This window comes from Hypanus sabinus, chromosome 20, assembly GCF_030144855.1.
Source record: "Hypanus sabinus isolate sHypSab1 chromosome 20, sHypSab1.hap1, whole genome shotgun sequence".
In the NCBI taxonomy this organism is placed as follows: Eukaryota; Metazoa; Chordata; class Chondrichthyes; order Myliobatiformes; family Dasyatidae; genus Hypanus; species Hypanus sabinus.
In genome coordinates this window covers 33,194,826-33,211,575 of record NC_082725.1, presented here as the reverse complement: position 1 = coordinate 33,211,575, position 16,750 = coordinate 33,194,826, and positions in this window count along the sequence as shown.

Genomic DNA, 16,750 nt, shown 5'->3' with positions numbered 1-16,750 from the left:
TGACATGAGGCAATGGGGTCGGACAGTCCAGACTTGTCTTTCGGCCTCAGGTTAGAATCTAACTCCACTAGATCAAGGTTTCAATCTAAACTTGAATCTAAATTAATTCTCAACCTCGCTCATCGTAATGATAATATCACAATACACAGTCACAGCCCCACCGAGGAGACGATGCTTCTGCCGGCTGTTTGGTTTCTTTTCACTCCTCTAGTTTGAAGGTGATTCGAGAACATCTAATCTTCGTGGTTAAGCACTGGCATTATCAATTCAGAAACCCTACAGTCGCTTCAGTGTAAGTTCGTAGCCCACTCTTTCAGCAACTTCATGGCCCCCTGTGAGAATGGTCACTGATAAGTTTTGGATATCGATACTTCGCGCATATTTATTGAACGGCTGCGACCCCGCGGCCTTTTGGAATTCTATTAATATTGTATGATCATTTTTAGACCAACATATAAATAACTATGATCAGTAAAACTTGAATCCTTAAATAATAGATTCCGCCCCCCCCCCATCTAAAAGGAAACGCGGCATGATATTTATTCCGAACTTGGAGTCAATGCCAGACTTACAATTGTGCTTTTTATATTTAAAGCTATAAATATATAATGTTGTATATTTGCGAATTTTTCTACTAAACAATTGCTAAAGAATGCATTCGGAGTCTCTTTTTGAATAGTCCCAGTTACTTTCAATGCCGCTCGCAGTTTTATTTAGATAATTTGTCTTCCTGACTGTAAATTCAGTCCACCTCAATCGTCGGCCGTTGTACAGAAATAGAAACGTGAAAGATCCCGTCTCAAACTGTGTGTATGAAATTCATATACTACCTGTCATTGCATATGTGAACAGGCCAAACAACAGAGACATTAGCCAAGGCGAAGGCGTAAAACGGGGATTATAAATTAAAAAGGATTTCAAACTCTTTCCGAAAACAGCAGCATTATTATGATAGTGTTTGTGTGCGTGTAATTTATAGCGCAATTACAAATGCTCATGCACCCATTTCTAAAGGAATTTGCCGTATATTGGACAGATGAAATGTTCCATGCTCCGAAGTGATAATTGTTCTTACGTCAAGCGTTAGAAAAGTAAAGCAACATTTGGAATAGAGCGTTCGGGGGAAAAAAATGCCACCCACATCGCGCACAGCACACACACAATTTGCCTTTATTAATCTGCAAGAGGTCGGGTTCGTCTAAAGAACAGGAGCGCCACCGTGTGGGTATTCGGTAAAGTTGATTCGGAGCCATTGTGCACACTTGCAGGTACGCTGGAGCTGGAATCTTGTCATCATATATAAGTGGATGACACGGGTTTTAAGTGGAATGTGTCACGTGTGCTTGTCGCTAAATTGTCCAGTTATCCCGAATTTGCCATAACGCTTTGCCAGAATGAAGATGCTTCCAGGTGTCAACCTCCTACCTCTGAAAGACGTGTTACTGCGCGGCGTCGGGGGATTGTGGGATGCGAACGGGACATGGGGAAAGGATTTGCAGTGTCTTTTTTTTAAGGCGCTTCAAATGGAGAAGCTGCCTATACCCCAGGATGATGTGTGCTACTGACTGAAAATTTAGTGGTTGGAAACTCAACCAGCTCTTACTTTGCTGTCTGTTAAAATGAGATCAAGAGTTTTTCAGTTAATGATGAATTTCTCTGGCATTCAGAAGCATTCAAAAGGTATTAAGTCTCATACAGAAGGAATGGAAGTCATCTGAATTAATTGAAATAATTTAAGCTTTTTAGAGCAAAAAGTGGTTTTTAAAGATCATTTTGACTTTTTTTTCTGCACTCCATTCTCTTAAATGGGAATGTCGATACCATAGATTGTCCAGCCTGCAAAACGAACCACGAGGAGACTCCTTAGTTTGAATGCTGCAGTTTGCCAAAAAGTTCATGGGTAAGCACAGCTCCAATGCCATAAATTAATTTGCCAATGTCACTACGATTGTTGGGCAAACCACAGGCGGTCATGATTCAGCTTACTGGATGTAGGTGGGACACCTGGCTAAGTGGTATCATATCAACTTCTCACTCAGTGACAGTGAAACTAAAATACTGATTGTTGACTATTGCAAAGGAAAGGAATGTGAACTAGTGCCAGTCTGCACTGTGGGTCACTGGTAGAGTGGGTCAGCACTTTAAATTTCTAGATATTAACATACCGGACAACCAGCACTTAGATATAATCACAAGAAAAGTGTACGGGCATCTTTACTTCCCTGGAAGTTAAAGAAGTTTAGTTGTCACTGAAAACTCCAATGAATTTCCACAGATGTACTGTAGGTCATATCCTGCCTGGTTGCACCACGGTTTAGTAGAGCAGTTTGGATACACAGGAACATAAGAAACTGCAGAAAGTGGAAGACTCAGCCCAATAGATCACAGGACATCCGTGTCTAGCACTGGCAGTATCTACATGAGGAACTGCCCCAAGACGATAGCATCTATCGTCACAGATCCCCACTATCCAGCTCATGCCATTGTCTCACAGTTATGATCAAAGGAAGTACAGAAGCCTGAAGACCTACAACACCATGTTAGAAAACATCTAATTCCCTTCAACCATTCGCTTCCTGAATCAACCTGCACAATCCTATTACCTAATAGCAATACTATTAACTACTTTGCACTAATGGTTTTCATTTTTGTTTCTTCTAATTGTGTTCTTTCTTCTATAATTTTGCATAATTTATGTTTTTTCTTGTGAATGTTGTGCATCTGTTGTTATATGCCAGTGATGCTGCTGCCTCAAGTAAGATTTTCATTGTACATACACTTGACAATAAACTCGATCTTGAATTTGAATCTGATTATGGGACTTCACGCAGACCGTGGTGACAGATTTGCTAGTACAAATATACCAATCATCTCAGGGTTCTCAAGCTTGGATATACGTTTTTCCAACTTATACATTATTCATAAAATATTCTGTATAGTCTTCTTTTAAAAAGCCTAAGAAGAATAATGTGGTCTGCCTTAGTGAGTATTGCCTGGTAGCACTCACATCAACAGTGATGAAATGCTTTGAGAGGTTGGTCATAACTAGTATAAACTCTTGCCTCTGTAAGGACCTGGGCCCATTGCAATTTGCCTGTCGCCACAAAAGGTCAATGGCGGACACAGTCTCAGTGGCTCTCCACACAGCTTTAGACCACCTGGACAACACAACACCTACATCAGGATGCTGTTCATTGACTATCGCTCAGCATTTAATACCATCATTCCCACAATCCTGATTGAGATGTTGCAGAACCTGGGCTTCAGTACCTCCCTCTGCAATTGGATTCCCGACTTCCTAACCAGAAGACCACAGTCTGTGTGGATTGGTGATAATGTATCCTTCCCGCTGACGATCAACACTGGCACAGTGGTGTGTGCTAGCCCACTACTCTCTGTGTACACATAACTGTGTGGCTAGGCATAGCTCGAATACCGTCTATAAATTTACTGATGATACAACCATTGTTGATAGAATCTCAAGTGGTGATGAGAGAGCATACAAGAGTGAGATATGCCAGCTAGTGGAGTGGTGCTGCAGCAACAATTTGGCACTCAACGTCAGTAAGACGAAAGAGCTGACTGTGGACTTCAGGAAGGGTGAGATGAAGGAACACATACCAATCCTCATAGAGGGATCAGAAGTGGAGAGAGTGAGCAGCTTCAAGTTCCTGGGTGTCAAGATCTCTGAGGATTCCTAAATGGATATTGAATCTTTGGACATGACCTCACTTTTTTTAAATATACAGTATTTCTGTTTTTGTACATTTTAAATATCTATTCAATATACATAATCAATTTACTTGTTTATTTATCTTTTTTTTTAAATTTCTCTGCTAGATTATGTATTGCATTGAACTGCTGCTGCTAAGTTAACAAATTTGCCAGTGATAATAAACATGATTCTGATTTTGATTTTACTGTACTGAGCAGATCCTTACATCACTCGCAATATTTACATTAAGTAAACATGCCATCAATTTTTCACTCATTACTTTCCATCAGTGATAGGTCAGGCTGGATATTTTGTAGATTAAGGTTAATGCTGTCCAAGTGTGAAAGGACCTCCACAGTGTTCTTCCCCAATAAATCTGCCGTGGAGTTCTATGGAGTCTGAAGCTGATTTTCAAAGATAAATGCTGCCAACTAGCAAGAAAAATCAGCAAAATTCCTGCCAGTTGTCAGTGTAGCAAATAAAGAAAGATGAATCAAATAGAATGCTTTTCTTTTATCTCAGAAATTAATCAAAACCTTCAAAATACAGGCAGATACTTATTGAGGAAAATGAATTCAAATTGTCTTTAGCTTTTAATACTTTAGCTAAAATATTTAATTAGGATTTGCATTCCTCTGAGTCAAGAAAGCAAACTACTCATGTTAAACTTCATTGTGCTGCTTGTTTATTTAACTAGCATTTCTTGTTTTTTTAAAAAAACTGTTATGCATAAATATTAAGGCAATTTCAGGGCAAGGGAAAATGCATAATTAAACTGAAATTTCCAAGACTTGCTGACCAAATTGCTCTCATCAACTTTTATCGTCTTCTCTTTACTTACCCCTTCATTGTAATATTGAAATGCAATGAACTCAAACTGAAATTTCTTGACTTGTCCAGTAATCTAGAACTGAACTCACCAGGGAAACTTAAATCTGGGCCATTCCAATTTAAATAATGATTAAATCAATGTTAACAAACAACAAACTACTCCTATGTTACCAGCAATTAATCATTATAAATAAAAATGAAATTTCATCAACTCACATGTCACTTGTTGGAGACACTAAAATATAAAGTATCAGTTATTTACTTTTCTATCTCCTTTTTTTCCCACCCCCACTCTAAATCTGTTTTTTTTCAACTCTCTCCTTTGTTCCTGTGCTGTGGAGTTTACAATCATTTGCTTTGATTGGTTAACAACCCTTTGGTTGCAAATACTTCATTTCCCTTCCAATCGGTTCAGTTACCTATTTAAGATATTTGTATTGTCAAATACTTGCTTTAATCTTGTATAATATCTGAAGACACATAAAAAAGTAGGTGTTTCCTATTATCCTTTAAAAGGATTCAACAGAATCTAGCTAGATGTTTCAGCCAAATCAGCAACACTGTTCCCGTCACGACCTCCTTCAGTTTTAAGGCAAGTCTGCCACCTACTGTGGAAAGAGGAAATTGCACCTAATGACATTTCTCAGCTCACAAACATAAGAATATCTGCAGATGCTGGAAATCCGAGCAACACGCACAAAATTCTGGAGGAACTCGGCAGGCCAGGCAGCATCTATGGAAATGAGTACAGTCAACAGTTCAGACCAGGACCCTTAATCAGGTCTGGAGAAGAAAAGATGAGAAGCCCGAGTAAGAAGGTGGGGGAGGGGAGGAAGAAATACAAGGTAGTAGGTGATAGGTGAAACCAGGAAGGGGGAAGGGGGAAGTAAAGAGCTGGGAAGTTGATTGGGAAAGAGATAAAGGACTGGAGAAAGGGGAGTCTGAAAGGAGAGGTCAGAAGGCCATGGTAGAAATAAAGGGGGTAGGAGCACCACAGGGAGGTGATGGACAGGTAAGGAGATAAGGTGAGAGAGGGAAAATGGGGAATGGTGAAGGGGGGGGGGGGTGCGCATTACAGGAAGTTTGAGAAATCAATGTTCATGCCATCCGTTTGGAGGCTACCCAGATGGAATATAAGTGGGAGTGTGGCCTCATTGCCGCAGTGGAGGAATGGGAATGGGAAGTGGAATTAAAATGGGAGATCCCTCTTTTTCTGTTGGACAGAATCCTGGGATGAGTTGAAGTGTAACATGGAGGCAAGATTGAAAAAGGTAATGAACACAGGAGTGAAGATGTTACATTTGAAAGCATTCAGGATACAGAATAAGGCAGACAAACTTGTGACGCAATTTGAGATTGGCAGTTATGACGTTGTGGGCATCAATGAGTCATGGCTGAAAGAAGATTTTTCAACTTCCATCTTCAAAGATATTTTAAAATTATTGCACATACCCAGCAAAATAGTGTAAAAAAAACAGTGTAATTAAACACAAAAATGCATTGCTCCAGTGACAACAAATATTTTGTTAAGCAGTGTATATGAATAAAAGGGTAACACAAATGATTATAGTGAACTCGATGTACAATACATGATATTCTGTACTGTACATTGCAATAACCAAACTTATAAGTGAAGCCTAAATCAATGCAGTCATCAGTAAGTGTAAATTATTAAATGAAGCTCAAATGTTTAACATCAGGATCACATGTTCTTGGAGTTGCTGCATTGTTACTGATAAAACAAATATATTGGTTTCTACAAGGCATAATATTTACATCTGATTTTATCTATTTAAATTTCCCTGAGAAACTTGTTTCTGCAAAAATTAGCATTGATAGCCTTAGTAAGGTCAAGTCAAGTCAAGTTTATTGTCATTTCAACCATGAACTGCTGGTACAGTACACAGTAAAAATGAAACAATGTGCCTCCAGGACCCTGGTGCTACATGAAACAACACAAAACTACACGAGACTATGTGAGACAGCACAAGGCTACACTAGACTATGTAAAACAACGTAAAAATTGCACTAGACTACAGACCTGCACAGGACTACATAAAGTGCACAAAACATTGCAGGGCAGTACAATAATTAACGAACAAGACAATAGGCACAGTAGAGGACAAATTACAATATAATAATGAATGGTGCAGATGTCAGTCCAGACTCTGGGTATTGAGGAGTCTGATGGCTTGGGGGAAGAAACTGTTGCACAGTCTGTTCGTGAGAACCCGAATGCTTCGGTACCTTTACCCAGATGGCAGGAGGGAGAAGAATTTGTATGAGGGGTGCGTGGGGTCCTTCACAATGCTATTAACTTTGCGGGTGCAGCGTGTGGAGTAAATGTCTGTAATAGTGGGAAGAGAGATCCCGATGATATTCTCAGCTGACCTCACTATCCGCTGTAGGGTCTTGCGATCCGAGATGGTGCAATTCCCGTACCAGGCAGTGACGCAGCTGCTCGGGATGTTCTCGATACCTCCTCTGTAGAATGTGGTGAGGTTGGGGGGGTGGAAGATGGACTTTTCTCAGCCTTCGCGGAAAGTAGAGACGCCGCCGGGCTTTCTTGGCTAAGGAGCTGGTTATGGTGTTAGTTAGATAATACCGAGGTGTAGGTAGGAAAAGGGAAGATAGAATATACGAAGTTATGTAAAAAGCTGAAAAGCAGAAACTATGGATTGCTGCCAGTGAGGGCAAGAATAGGATGATCTGGCAGATGAACACATGGCAAAGACCTGGTGCAGGAGGGCAGGGTTTCAGATTTCTGCATCACTGGAATCCCTTTTGGGAAAGTACGACCGGTTCAAAAAGGACGGGTTACATCTGATCTCAAGGGGGACCAATATCTGTTTTGCTAGAGCTGTTGAGGAGGGTTTAAACTAATTTGGGAGGGGCTTGGGACCAGAGTGACAGGGCTAAGGATGCGGCAGTGGGTACACAAGGAGATGCAGGGTACAGTGAGATTGTGAGGAAGGACTGGCAGATGTTTAGGCCAATTTGAAGTCAGTGGGATGAGTTGAAGTGTGAGACACTTCACTGGTTTCACTGCTAATGTAATAGCCTTTCTGTAGAAGGAGTGTTTGGGTTATGGTTACAGATAACGGGTGCTTTGGGATGTGAGCCGTCCAATGAGGGGAGGGTGTTTTTGTGCTGTGTGTCTGACTCTGAGGTGATTTGGGTTTTTCGTTCAGCGGGAGATGAAGAGGGAAGACGCCAGAGTGGGGTCATGACCGACAAAGGCCGAGGATATCAAAGGAGTATCGGCAAAGGGGAAACTGTCAGCTCCAACCTGTGCACATTACAAACAGCAGCCAGGATGTGGGATACAAATTACAACAAAAGACTGAAAATACATGTAAAAAGGGCAATGTTACAATATTCATGAGAGATTTCAATATCCAGGTAGATTGGGAAAATCAATTTGGTGCTGGATTCCAAGAGAAGGAATTTGTTGAATGCCTATGAGATGGCGTTTTAGAGAAGCATGTGGTTGAATCTACGAGGGATAAGGCAATTATGGTTTGGGCATTGTGTAATGAACCAGATGTGATTAGTGAACTTAAGGTAAAGGAAACCTTAGGAGGCAGTGATCATAATATGATAGAATTCACCATGCAGTTTGAGAGGAAAAAGGTAAAATCCGATGTATTGTCCTTACAATAAAGTAAAGGGAATTAAAGGGATCCGGCCAAAGTTGATTGGTAGGGGACACTGACTGGAATGGCGACAAACCAGCAATGGTTGGAGTTTCTGAGAGCAATTTAGAAGGTGCAGGCTAGATACATCCCAAAGATGAAGCAGCATTCTAAAGGGGGGATGAAACAACCACAGATTACAAAAGATGTCAAAGACAGCATAAAAGCAAAAGAGTGGGCATAAAATTTAGCAAAAATTAGAGGATTGTGAAGATTTAAAATTGCACAGAAGGAAATTAAAAATCCATAGAAAAGAAAAACATGAAATGTGAAGGTAAGGTAGCCAATGATATCAAAGAGGATACCAAAAATATTTTCAGATATATAATGAGTAAAAGAGAGGAAAATGGATATCAACCACTGGAAAATGATGCTGGAGAGGTTATAATAGGGGACAAAGAAATGATAATGAACTTAATAATTATTTTGCAATGGTCTTCATGGTGAAAGACTCTAGCAGTATGCCAGAAATTTGAGAATATCAGGGAGCAGAAGTGTGTGTAGTTGCTATTAATAAGGAGAAGATGCTTGGGAAGCTGAAAGGTCTGAAAGTAGATAAGTCACCTTGATCAAACAGATTACACACCAGGGTCCTAAAGGAGGCTGGAGAGATTGCGGAGGCATTCATGGTGATATTTCAAGAATCACTAGGTTCGGGAATGGTACCAGAGGTTTGGTCTGTTAAAAATATATCATACTATTGGACCTTACAGAGAGAGGGGGTATTTGTTCTTATGAATTCATTGAAAATAGGTGATCCTCCAGTTTTCTACATCAATAAACTGGGTGAGTTGGTAAGGTAATACTGTATATTGCAGCTGAGGAAAGTTAACTTAGAAATTACGAAGGAGATGAATATATTTTCAGCCTTACAAATATGGTGTTTAAGTTATAGTGAATTGTTGACAGGGTTCAGAACTTTTCTTTTGATTTGACAAGATGCACAATGTTTTGTAGGTTAACTCAAAAAATCCGACCTCAATGTAATAAAATTTTGAAAATGAAAGAGTGAAATGTGGAAATAGTTCTGGGGGCTGAACACATTTTCAAGACACTGTAAGTGGCAGATGGAACAGAGTATAGGGAAGTAATATGGTTATGCCTGTTGGTAAAAGGAATAAAGACATACATTATGTTTTAAATAGGGAGAAAATTCAAAAATCTGTGATGCAAAAGGACTTGGGAATCCTAGTGCAAGATTCCCCAAAGGTTAACCTGCAGGTTGAGTCGGTGTTAAAGAAGGCAAATGCAATGGTAACATTCATTTCAAGAGGAATAGAATATTAAAAATAAGAATGTAGTGTTGAGGCTTTATAAGGCATTGGTCAGAAGGAGTATAGTGTGTTGGGGGAGTGGGATCAAGAGCCTCAGTATAATGTTGTAGCTCTATAAAACCCTGGTTAGACCACACTTGCAATGTTCTGTTCAGTTCTAGCGGCCTCACTGTAGGAAGGATGTGGAAGCTTTAGTGAGGGTGCAGAGGAGTTTTACCAGTATGCTCTCTGGACTAGATGGCATGCCTCCATAGAAGAAGGATGGAGACTGAAAGAAGCTGCAGAAGGTTGTAAATTTAGTTGGCTCCATCTTGGGTACTAGCCTACAAAGTACCCAGGACATCTTCAAGGAGCGGTGTCTCAGAAAGGCAGTGTCCATCATTATGGACCCCCAGCACCCAGGGCATGCCCTTTTCTCACTGTTACCATCAGGTAGGAAGTACAGAAGCTTGAGGGCACAAACTCAGCGATTCAGGAAAAGCTTCTTCCTCCCTGCCATCCAATTCCTAAATGGATATTGAACCCATGAACACTACCTCACTTTTTAAACAAATATTATTTCTGTTTTGCGTGATTTTTAATCTGTTTAGTATACATATACTGTAACAAATTATTTATTTATTTATTTTCTTCTACAGTATGTATTGTATTGAACTGCTGCTGCTAGGTTAACAATTTCACAACACATGCTGATGATAATAAACCTGATTCTGATTCATTGCATTTCTTTTTTGTTCTTTGCACCATTTTCTGTAAACCTGAAAAACTATCATGCATGGAAATCCCTGGAGATGAACAGTTTCTGAGTTTCTGAGAACAAAGCACCCTATCTGACACCAACCACTAACATCCACAGTCAAAGGCTCTTGCATCACGTTCTTCCCCATTCTGATGTTTGGTCTGAAGAACTGAACCTCTTGACCATGTATATACCATGCATTGAGTTGTTGCTACATAATTGGCTGTTTAGATATTTGCATTATCAAGCAGGTGTACAAGTCAAGCTGACTATTCCCAATCAGACTGTGTTTCTCCAAATACTCGGAAATCCTGTCTCTAAGAATCCTCTTCAATAACTTGTCTACCACTGAAGTACATCTCACTGGCCTATAATTCCCAGGGTTATCCCTACTTCCTGAAACAAAATGGAATTTTGCCTTATTTCTTGTTGAGAGTGACAGTTCTGGCTGTAGGAAGGACACAGTTTAGTTTGAATTTTATCGTTATATCTCGTAAATTGGATTCTTCACTGGATTAAGTAATTTTGCTGTATCTACTTCTTCAAATACATCAGTCATTTTGTACATTTTAATAATATCATTCATTAATCTTCTGCATATCAGAGAGTGCAAGCCCAGACTATGCAGCCTTTTTTTATATTAGAGCCCTTTTTATCAGGAGTGTTATTGTGTTAAATATTTATAACAAATTTCTACTGGTACGATTCCCCATATTCTTGAAGTGGGCTGAGCAAAGGATTATTTCATTATTACATAGCATGATTTCCACCCTGTGAATTCTAATAAACTTGAAATAAATACTAACTTTCAACTAATATATTCATACTTAAGATCATGAGTTGCTCAAATTGGACTCATAAAATTCTCTGCTTATGTTTTAATCTTTTAGCATTTAGAAAATAATGAGACTTTGTAATGGCTTACGTAATGTACATCTTGAACAGAACTTCCAAACCCATCTGGGGGCCCATTGCTCATTCCTGGAAGATTGCATCTGATCTATTGGCACTAATTTGAGCTGGAACACAGGGATTACCCCGGGTATCCAGTCAAACATGTAACCATTTGTCAACATCACTGAAACAAATATTTTGGTCATTAATACATTAACATTGCCATGTTTATTTCAGTTCAAGTGTACTGCAAAGGCAACAAAGTGCTTTGTAAAACCCTGACAGTGATGCTGTCAGCAGTCCACAGCTTATGCCCTCAACCTTCCTTCTTCTTCAGCATCTCTTTTTCCTCCTCTGACATCCTCTTTACAACCTAATTCCTTTGTCCATATTTTTCTCATCTTTGTTGCTTTTCCTGTCTTTAGTTTGGTATCACTATTTCTGTGAGTCTACCATTGTAAACAGCCATAGGGCAACGTTCTGCATTCAGTGCTGCAAATAACTAACTTCCCTGAGATACGGGTGGCTTCCATTTCCAAAGGGTTTTGTAATAGCTATCACAAACATGAGAAAGTCTGCAGATGCTGGAAATCCAAGGCAACACACTCAAAATGCTGGAGGAACTCAGCAGGTCAGCAGCACCAATGAGGAAAAATATGAACAGACGATGTTTCAGGCCGAAACCTTCTTCAGGACTGAGAAGGAAGGCAGAAGATGCCAGAATAAAGAGGGGAAAGCGGCTAGCTGGAAAGTGATAGGTGAAGCAAGGTGGGTGGGAAAGGTCAAGGGCTGGAGAAGATAAGAGGAGAGTTGACTGTAGGAGAAAGGGAAGGAAGAGGGGGACCCAGAGGCAAGTAATAGGCAGATGAGAAGTTAAATGTCAGAGCGGGAAATGGGGGTGTGGGGGTAGAGTCTGGTAACTGAAAGAAGAAATCGATATTCATGCCTTCAGGCTGGAGGATACCCAGATGGAATATATACAGTGGCCTCATCTTGGCACAAGAGGAGGCCGTGGATCGCATTGTTGGAAAGAAAATGGGAATGGACTTAAAATGTTTGGCTACCTGGAAGTCCCACTTGTGGCAGAAGGTGCAGAAATGCTTGAACGGTTATTCTCTGGGCAGCTAAGCCTGAATGTCACAGTAAACAAACGTACACATTTAACTATCAACAATTATAATCCATCGACATATAATAGAAATTTTACAATTTGTTCATGACTAAAAGAAAAACACAATATTTCAGGTGAAGCAATTCATCAGAGCTACGTAATCAAGTTCAGAACAAATGAACACAGTCCTATTAATATTTAAGCTCTTTAGACCATTGAGGTAATTTTATTTTGCAGAATTCTCCACCCTGTAAACATCCTTGTGGGTGCACAGTGAAGGGAGTTGCAAGACCCTCATATGAACATTAACCCTGTATACATTTATTAATATGGAAGGTAGATCCAAAGTGGAAAACTGTGTTGTTTCACCCTATACTGATTAAGATTTGATATGAAAACATGGAAATAAAGTTAGATTTGCCAATGATATACAAAGAAAAAAATACAAATAAAGAATAGCCTGAAGAGATTTGCTGATTAGTAAACAACCAAACGTGATTAAGAAATTTGAAACTATTCTCAGAGGGCCCATGGTGCTGATTCATTATTATATGGCATATTGTTTACTCTGTAAGCTTCATGCAAGCAACATATTCATTGTACCCTGTGAATAAACAAATCTGAATCTGAATCAACAGCTCTATTCCTTCCATGTGATACTGATTTGCATCTGTTATGAGGTAGTACTTCCATCAGTATCAGCACTGGAGCTGCCCTGGCACTAGTCCAAAAGCAGACCTGAATTACTCTAGTTAAAACCCATCAAATTATCAGACCATAATGGCTGTCTGATAACTTGAACATGCACATCATGTGGCAGGTTATTATATCATGTTGATATTCTCATCATTAAAAAGGTTTCAATTGGTACATTTAATGCCAGAGAAATGTATACAATATACATCCTGAAATTTGTTCTCTTCGCAAACATCCACAAAAACAGAGGACTGCCCCCAAGGAATGAATGACAGTTAAGTGTTAGAACCCCAAAAGCCCCCCCCAGCTCCCCCTCCCACACACAAGTAGAAGGAAAGCGACAACCCCGTCCCCCACCAGCAAAAAAGCTTCGGCACCCTCCACTGAGCACCCAAGTGTGCAGCAAAGCATCAATAAAGACACCGACTTGCAGTACCCCAAAGACTACTCATCACCCGGTATTCAAGATACTACAGGCTCTCTCTCTCTCCCTAATAGGGGAAAAATACATGTCCTCATTTCACAGCGAGATGGGAGCCATAACAATGCAGCTCGCTGACTTGTGGTGTTAAAAATCTGTTAAGTCACTTTTTCTGAGCTCTTTGCCCAAAGAACTCAGGTCTCTGGGCACACAGCCAACAGCCAGCTCACTGCTTTCGATCTTCCGTGTACTCCCACAACACATCAGGCAGCGGCACCGACCTCGAATTTGCCCGCCTCCAGAGCCACGAAAATCCGGCGCCCTGAAGGCGCGCTACTCTTCCAGGCCATGTCTTTGGCATATCGAAAAGCGGCCGGTTGTGAGGCCCTGAGAGACGGTCCCATTTCTGCAAAGAACCAAAGTCAGCGTGTAACTCCAGGTCAGGGTCTTCAAAAGAACCCTGAACAGGGGAAAAAGAGATATTAAAGATTGTAATAGAGCTGTTTCCGAAGATGCAAGGATTCGCCGTTAGGTGCCATCATTCCGGGCTCCACCCTTCGCATAGGCTGAGCTTTACTTGTACCTTTTGTATTTCAATACCTTACTCTCTGATGTCCATAAATGCAAACACAATTTGTGTATTTCCTTTAAAATGCATCTTTGTATATCAGAGCACTTGCACCATTCTTGCATGCTACAGCATAGCTGAATGATGGCTTGTTGCACTAAATGTCCAAAACCTTATCTTATAATCACCTTATTAACAACAGTATACTTTCATGGTCACACATACAGCTTTATGAGCCCAGAAATCCAGAAACATGACTTCAAGAACATCCAAGGCAGCTGAAGGATTTTAAGCTCGGTTAATTTTCAAATTCTATTAAATAATTGTCTATGTATGACCACAAGGTTTGTTTTATCATAACAAGTTATTTGGTTCACTCATGACCCCCGTGGAAGGACAACTGCAGTTCTCACCGATCATAGCCAAAGTATGGCTTACATTTAATTGTACTCAGAAATGTCCCAGCAAACCATTTAGTTCAGCTAGAGATGGGTAACAGTTCTGGCCTTGCCAGTGAAAACCCATCCTATAAATAAGAAAATAAATAAAAAAAACCATTGTAACACAGTGCAATTCATAAATTATTATTATACAGTAGAATAAGAAATATATATAAATATCAAAATAATGAGGAGGTGTTCATGGGCTCATGGACCATCAGAAATATGACAACAGAGGAGAAGAAGCTATTCCCAAAGATGCAGTCTAACTCAAAAATCAAAGCAGAGATCCTGTCAATAGGTAATGTCTTCTTGATGGAGAAGACTTACGACTCCTTTTGCTGCCCAACACAACCTCAATATTCTCCTGGAGGAGACACCAAAGCACATTTTGCAAAGAAAACCTACAGGCCAACTAAGGGAAGGAATGGAAAATTTATCTCTAATTATTTTAAGGTTCACACTGGTCAAGGGGATCACATTGGAATGTGTGAAATGGATTATATAAAATAGCTAAAACGTAAGGGAGTAAAGGGATATAGGAAAACTATTATAGATTAATTAAGATTATTGCTCTTAAACATTGACAGATTAGAAATCTAGTTTAACTCAGTCCTGAACAGATATAATTATTTGTACAAGGGATATTCAAGAGGCTGCAGATGGCATTATTGTTTATAGGCTTTTTTGAAGTGAGGATCAACAATGCCGAAGATCTGGAGCACAAATGCCAAGATATTGACAGAAAAAGGAAGAGTAAGGATAGTTCTTTCAAGGAAGGATTACAGAGCAGGAGGTGTTTGCTATTTTGAAGTAAATTAGGATACTGAGAATGTGGGCACAAGTCCAATTACAATATTTAAGAGAAATTTCAATATTTAAAATACAACATTTTAAAGGAAGTATATGGATGAGAGGGGTATGGATAGATGGCTATGGTTTAGGTGCTGGCTAATGGGACTAGACAGAATATCAGTTCAGCATGGACTAAATGGGCTGAAGGGCCTGTTTCTGTTTCTCTAGGACTATGACTCTATGAGAATCAGTTGAATTATAAGGACCTGTGGGACAGTTCTCAAAAATGGAGAAGACTTTAATGATTTGAGCTTTTTTAGGGCAGCTAATCTGCATCATTGACTGCATAAAAATAAGTAAACCATCTTAGGTAAGCAACTATAATAAAGTTCCTAAAAAGCATATTTCTTTAAGGGAATGCAGAGCCCTGCAGTTGTAGCGGTGATTTCATCCATAGATCTGTTCTGGCTTCCTTTGCTGAAATCAAGGGTCAAACCTTTCTTTAAATAAATTAAATGGTTAGAGCCCCAAACTATTATCGTACAGTTAGTCGGGTAGTTAGTAGGGGTTTGGGAACAGCTTCTCTGTACATTGGCTAACTGATGAACAATAGGAAAACCAAACAGAAAAGATAACACTGGAATTATTAAAGAAGATTGAACTATGTGTAGCAAATCAGCATGCTGAACTAAGTGATTAGTGGTGGTTCTAGCTAAATTTGCTGCTTAAATTGCAAAATACTCTCGTTATTAAAAGTTTTGCCTATTTAAGTAAAACAACTAGTTAAAATATTAATGGAATCCAAAATATTTTTTATTAGTTAAGGTGTAATATTTCACATGAATCAATATAATCTCCAGAAAAAGAACTGTTAAGGGTCAGACAAGAACAAATATTTTAATCCTTCCTGATTTATTCCATTAGTCCTAGAGCAGTGATCATGGTGTCTGAGCATTCCAGCTCAGATAAAGTTTCATACTTCCCTGTAATGGTCAACTTTTGAACATTTGTAGTATTTTATCAGTTTAAGTAGTGTTCATGGGTATCCTTTACCCTTTTTTTTATGATAAAGGACAATTAAGTGAATATAATCATTTGAAAGGCAACTGGTATTCATGTGTGTAATTGGAAAGCATGTGCATATCACTGGATCTATCAGAATTTATAATAAACATCAGGCAAAAAGCAATAATTTGCATTTATGTGAAATATTTAATGTCCGATCATTCATTTAACTTCCACTCTCCATACATTGAAGCTATTGCAGAAATCTTCTACTTCTATCGAGTTCACAAAAAATCCAGTCACACATTGCCCTGGATTCCAAGGTCTGATAGAGTAATTGTGGACATGGCAGAGAAACACCTTTAAGAAGGGGAGAAAGAATAAGCAGACAGATTTTGTGGATCAAACTGGCAGCCTTAGCAAGGACATCATCACAGTCCACTGGACATTAGTTGAGATATGTTGAAGGAAATTTTGCAGAAATGTAATATCAATTTTTATTTGTTGGCTAGTTAGTTTATTTTCATATACACCAGCTTGAAGTGAAATTCTTTGTTTGCGTGAAA